The sequence below is a fragment of the Lytechinus pictus genome, chromosome 16 (assembly GCF_037042905.1).
Source record: "Lytechinus pictus isolate F3 Inbred chromosome 16, Lp3.0, whole genome shotgun sequence".
Lineage (NCBI taxonomy): Eukaryota > Metazoa > Echinodermata > Echinoidea > Temnopleuroida > Toxopneustidae > Lytechinus > Lytechinus pictus.
This window is the reverse complement of record NC_087260.1, coordinates 5,527,838-5,533,893: the sequence shown is the minus strand read 5'-3', so window position 1 is coordinate 5,533,893 and position 6,056 is coordinate 5,527,838.

Here is a 6,056-nt window from a genome sequence, read left to right as displayed (position 1 = left end):
AGTCTTAATTCTTACTCGTCGGTTCTGATTATACGAGTCATTTCAGACATTGGGCCTTGTCTAAAGGCTAGAGTTTAACTCCTAATGTACGCTATGCAAGCTCTTATTGTTCATATTGAATACATCAATAAGCTTGCATGAATAATAATTTTGTGTGAGATCTATAATATAATTTTTATAGACAAACCTCTATCGCTACAAATGTCTCACTTATTCTTTTAGCTTTCATATGATATATTCATCAGGGAAATTACATACAAACAAAAGCAATAAAAATTAAAAATGTAATTTGTATTGCATTTTGTTTACAATCGAAATGATGGATAATAATATAGGTGTATTTATGAGAATGAATGCTTTCCCGTCCTCTTCAAAATGGTTGAATTAATGTAAAAAAAACCACAACAACAAGTGTCAATAAGAGTCCTTCTTGCCAATATGCTTTACTTTGTTGATGCGGGAGAATATTGTAAAGCTTACTAAAGTGCATGCATGGTCCATTGTGTCATTTATCAGAATTGAAGTAGAGGGGCATTCGTCAGCATGGTACGGTACACAATGACATTAGGTCCTATTTAAAAAACAAATTGTTCCTTTGGTCGCTTTGGTCAAAATATTTCTTTTTTTTTTCTGTTTCATCTTTTGGTAAACGGACCTTTTCAATATAACATTGTCCAATTTGAATTACAAAAAGTCCCTTTATTTTGTATGCCAATATTTTGCTCTGTACAGTATAGTTTTCAGTTAGAATCCTCTTGTCAGTTTTTTGCTAATTAACCTCGAACACAGGTTCTACTGAAGGAAGGAGCATCCCTCTCGAAAATGAAATCAATAAAACATCTTATACCTTGGATCTCACAGTTTATCTTGATAATAAAAAAAGACTTCCAGCTTTGGTCGTATAAGATGCAGAATGTTTAAACCCACCTCACCCCGAATTTATCGAATGAGATGGATATCCTAAATAATCTTGTAGGCCGAAAGGTGTATTCTGATTATCACTACTCTTAAAAGGAGCTAATCATCACACTCCTCTCAGAGTGAGATTAGGGTCCAGTCCTGACAGTATGAAATTTCAATCATTCAAGAGTGAATTCTTGTTAAAAATATGCATACTTTCACTTCAAAGAAGGTAAAAATTCACTCTTGAACGTTTGAAATCTCATTCCATCAGGAATGGTCCGTCATCTCACTCTGATAGGAGTGCAATTCAGATTAGCTCCTTTGCATTTATAGAGAGTACTACCACGAGCCAAAAATGTCTTGTTTCATCGTTCGTGAGTTGGCATAATACGATATCCTGAAAAAACATTGATTCGAAAAGCAAACAACTTCTAAACTACATTTAACGTATTATCATGACTATGTAGTGTATTTATATAATTAAAAAAGTTACGATCACGAAAAAGCGTATCTATTTTTTTTTCAATCGCTGTGCTATCATTTGTTTCCTTTCTGTTTACAACAGGACTCCATTTCATATAGCTGTTAGTAAATACGTTCGACTTCACGAACGAATGACGAAACATTATATACGTTACCCCAAAATAGTTGCTTGAACTCCAAGGAAAGTTTCACCATTCATCGTGCTTAAAGGTCAAGTCCACCCCAGAAAAATGTTGATTTGAATAAATAGAGAAAAATCAAACAAGCATTATGCTGAAAATTGCATCAAATTCAGACGTAAAATAAGAAAGTTATGACATTTTAAAGTTTCACTTATTTTTCACAAAACAGTGATATGCGCAACTCAGTGACATGCAAATGAGACAGTCGATGATGTCCCTCACTCACTATTTCTTTTGTTTTTTATTGTTTGAATTATACAATATTTCATATTTTATAGATATGACAATAAGGTCCAACTTGATTGAACCATATAGTATTTAACAATGCTAATTGCACATGTTCAGAGAGGAATTAATCGTTGTTTCACACGACAACAGCGAGAAAATTTGAATATTTCATATTTCACATAATAAAATACAAAAGAAATAGTGAGTGAGTGATGTCATCAGTCTCCTCATTTGCATACTGACAAGGATGTGAATATAATTGTTTTGTGAAATTAAGCGAAACTTTAAAATCTAATAACTTTCTTATTATACTTCCGATTTTGATGAAATTTTTAGTGCCATGCTTGTTGGATTTTTCTCTTTTGATTTGAATCAACTTTTTGTTGGGGTGGACTTGTCCTTTAAAATCATTCGTACCTTACGAACAGTTTTATGAAACACTAACCAGGCTGATTTCGGAAGCGAAATGAAGCTTTTGGCAGCTGACATACCCTCTTCCAAAAATCTATCGCCCCTCTAATTCACAACACAAGTGCCTAATTTCAGCATACCGAAACTCCCTAAAATGTTTGTTCTGTATATAGACCCGCATCTGATTACCATATAAAATACATTCAAAGATGTCCCCGTTAAAGGGGTCCTACGGCCTGAAAATAATCACATCTACATAAATAGAGTAAAATTCACCAAGCAAAATGCTGAATATTTAATCAAAATCTGATAACAAAATGACAAAGTTGTTCAATTTTAAAATTTGGCAATATTTTTTTTAAAGCAGTCATATGTACGTCATGAATATTCATTAGGTGGGCTGATGATATCATATCAAGGATATATCACCAGTTTTTTTTCTTATCATATTACTTTATTTCATATTTTAAACATGTGTGTATCATATACGTCTCCCTTATATAAAAATAAATTGCAGCAATGAATATCTAATGCATTAAATCAGTTACTGATCATTCTTGGTGGAAAAAAGAATTAATATAATCCATGTCAAAATACGAAAGAAAAAGTGGGGATTTGACATCAGTTTCTCATTGAATATTCAAAAGGACGGGTATAACTGTTTCACTGAAATAATGCAAATTTTAAATGTATTATAAATTTGTTATTCCTTGTCCGATTTAGATCAGATATTCAGTGTTTTGTTTGTCTCAGTTTTCTTCATCTGTTCAAATATTATTTTCAGCCTGGAGTACCCTATTAACAATAGTGTTATAACTATTACACATGCACGACTCGCATACATTCGTAATTCCGAAGCTTCGTTATTCCGAAGGTTCGAATATTCCGAAGGTTCGTTATTCCGAAGGTTCGTATTTCCGAAGGTTCGTAATTCCGAAGGTTCGTTAGTCCGAAAACGAAATGATGTTCGTAATTCTGAAGGTTCGTTAGTCCGAAAACGAAGTGAGGTTCGTAATTCCGAAGGTTTGTTAATCCGAAAAAGAAATGAGGTTCGTAATTCCGAAGGTTCGTTAGTCCGAAAACTAAATGAATAACTAACCTTATTTCGTTTTCGGACTAACGAACCTTCGGAACAACGAACCATAATTCGTTTTCGGATTAACGAACCTTCGGAACAACGAACCTTATTTCGTTTTCGGATTAACGAACCTTCGGAACATCGAACCTTATTTTGTTTTCGGATTATCGAACCTTCGGAATAACGAACCTTCGGAATAACGCCACAAATGTTCGGATTAACGAACCCTTTTACGTTTTCGGATTAACGAACATCGAGGTATAGGCAATTTACGTGTTTCGGAATTACGAACCTTCGGAATAAAGAACCTTCGGAATTACGAAGTGTAACCGCACGACTAATGACCTTTATTTACACACTGCAGCCACTCAGCTCTTATAACAAGTATCCTAATGTTATTGTTTACCTTCTCCGAGGGTCTGAAAGGAAGGCAGAGTATTGAACCCGCATACATTCGAAATTCCGAAGCTTCGTTATTCCGAAGGTTCGGATATTCCGAAGGTTCGTTATTCCGAAGGTTCGTATTTCCGAAGGTTCGTAATTCCGAAGGTTCGATAATCCGAAAACAAAATAAGGTTCGATGTTCCGAAGGTTCGTTAATCCGAAAAAGAAATGAGGTTCGTAATTCCGAAGGTTCGTTAGTCCGAAAACTAAATGATTAACTAACCTTATTTCGTTTTCGGACTAACGAACCTTCGGAACAACGAACCTTATTTCGTTTTCGGATTAACGAACCTTCGGAACATCGAACCTTATTTCGTTTTCGGATTATCGAACCTTCGGAATAACGAACCTTCGGAATAACGCCACAAATGTTCGGATTAACGAACCCTTTTACGTTTTCGGATTAACGATCATCGAGGTATAGGCAATTTACGTGTTTCGGAATTACGAACCTTCGGAATAAGAACCTTCGGAATTACGAACCTTCGGAATTACGAAGTGTAACCATTGAACCTACGATCACCCGTTCATAAGGCGGGTGTCCTACCACCGAACCAACATACCCGGTCTAGTTTAATCATGCCAAGTATTTATTTGTATATTTATTTATTGATAAAGATTGAATATTAAATTTTACTAAATATTACTAGTGTCACGAGTGTGTATATTTACTTTGATTTAGATGAATTATGAAATGTATTGTAACGATTTCATAATTAAAGTTGATGGCCCGTATTCAGAACTCGTAGTTTAACTATGGAGAGCCAATTTGGGCACAAGTCTCTATTAGTACATGTTCAATTTATTAACTCCCATGACACTCAAATCATTTATAATTTCTCAAACTGATGTATTTTCTCCAATATAAAAGCAAAGAGAAACAGAATAGTAAATATAAGAAATATACAATATAAGCAGAATTGTCGAGTTTCTGGCTCCCATATATTTAAATTTAAACCAGAGATAGACCATGGTTTAAGTTAAACCTGACTTCAGAATACGGGCCTATGAAATATTCCTCACCACAATCATTTTGAGGCATGATGGGAATTTGATTAATCATTAGAACGCTTATTAGTAAGATACAAACTGCGCATGGGCGGAAATCCCAGGGGGGACAGGGGGGACGTGTCCCCCTACTCAAAATAGTAGGGGGGACACAATATCAAATGTCCCCCCTACTATATTTTGTATTTTATGATGGTAAGAAATACATCATTCTAAATCGAAATAAAACATGTATTTTGGGACGAGTTGGGACGAGATGATCGTACTTTTGGGATGATAACCTTTTTTTTTCCTTGTCAAATTTGCCCGCCCGCTGTCCCCATAGGCGGATCCAGGGGGGCCAAGGCCCCCCCCCCCCTATTGGCGGAGCAAAAAAAAAGAAAAAAAGGGAAAGAAAGAAGGAAAAAGGAGGGAAAAGAGAGGAGAAAAGAATAAAAGGACGACGCGTGCATAAAATAAGATGAGGGGAAGACTTGGAAAATAAAAAGAATCTTTCGTGGCACTATTTAAAATTTTCGCTCGCGCTTCGCGCTCGCATTGCCTGTAAGGTGATTTACATATCTTGTTCAATATGGAGCTCAAATATCAAGTTTGGAAGTCAATATACAAAACATATTTCACCTCGGAAATCGAACTTTCATTATTTTGTGTGATTTACAAATTGATTTTAAAAAGTGCTCTGTAAAAATGTCACTTTTATGGTCTGAATAATTTTATCAACATTTGCTGCTTGCTCGCAAATTTTGATTTATCAGGTACCTATTATTTTCGTGTATTCCATAAAGTTTTCAAAATATCCCTTTTCAGGTCTGATTGTCAGACGTATCAGCTAGCGCTGCACGCTGGCATATTGATTGGCGAGTTATGTATGTTTCAATATTGATTATACAACAAACTACTTAAAATCCCCTTTTCATGACAGTTTATCAAAAATTTTAGCTCGCGATTTGCGCTCGCATTAATGGTCAAAAATATATTAACTGATGCATCCTATTCATAATTACAAAGGTGAAATGTTTTGTTTTTATGCCATAATATCATCAGATTTCGCACCCTCATTAGGCATTAATAAATATGATATAAATTTGATAATTAAATTGTCCCTTTTGTTTTATCTCGCGCTTATAGCAAGAGGAATAGGAAGATAGTCATCATTTTCATGACATGTTTCTGTTTCTGTTTCTGTTTGTGGTAAACCCCCGTAGGAACTCGGCAGGACAGTATTTTTTGCTGGTAAACGCCAAGCTGGCATATAACCAATTACATTGGAAACATTTTACGTCTAGGTTAATCAGTCATAGTGGCTGACGTAATAGACG